This window comes from Myxocyprinus asiaticus, chromosome 48, assembly GCF_019703515.2.
Source record: "Myxocyprinus asiaticus isolate MX2 ecotype Aquarium Trade chromosome 48, UBuf_Myxa_2, whole genome shotgun sequence".
In the NCBI taxonomy this organism is placed as follows: domain Eukaryota; kingdom Metazoa; phylum Chordata; class Actinopteri; order Cypriniformes; family Catostomidae; genus Myxocyprinus; species Myxocyprinus asiaticus.
The window spans coordinates 4782608-4783564 of NC_059391.1; positions in this window are offsets into that span (position 1 = coordinate 4782608).

Sequence of the window (957 nt, forward strand, 5' to 3'; positions counted from 1 at the left end):
CTCAAGTGTAAACTACAGCGCATTTCCAGCAGCACTTATCCCCAAGTACACCTCGCTGCAGACTGTAGCGCGATGACGTAGTGGATTTATTTAAAATGAACTTTAATCTCACTCTTGTACTTCCAAACATGTCTGGCTGCTACATATTAATATACGAAAACAAACAATACACCCCATGTCATGGGTATATAAAACGAAGAGCACTTTATAGTGAGTAGTATGAATATATTGCTTAATTTACATTACGTTTTTTATGTTGGTAAAGAGGAAAAACTAGGTCAATTAATTAACGAAATCCATGGTTATGACAATTTTTAAAAGCTACTGGGATACATCCTCCGCCACCCGGATTGAGGCGAATCACTACGCGACCACGAGGAAATTGGGTGAAAAAGGCAAAAAAAAAAAAAAAAAAAAAAAAAAGGCTAAGCTGTACTAAACTGTGTCATTGTACTACTTTATTACTAAGTGATATACTACTAAGTGTAATGCACAAAACCCAAAACATCCAATACCTCACCCAAATTCAGTAGGCAGAGGATTAAATCCACTACGTCATCACGCTACAGTCTGCAGCGAGGACACTCTCCTAATAGGGGGTCCAAGATGGCGACGGAGTAGGTAGGCACATTTTGGTGTACTCATCAGGTAATTTGAGGTGATGTGATGAAACAACCTATTTTTGGGCAGTGGTGAATTCTCAGGGCCAGCAAAGCCTTCTCTGCTGGCCTAACATGCCAAATAAATAAATATTTTTCATCCTTTCATTCTCAATCACCTTTTTGCCTATGTATTTTTAATCACTTTCCACTCTTAATCTACAAACAAATAGAGAAAAACGAAAAGTTTATCCAGTCAGAATTTATTCCTTGATGCTTACAAGCGAAGTGTGACAACTGTTTCACAAATCGCATGCCCAAAGCAGCATGAGCCTGAGCTCCACCCCGTCAGGCCTTC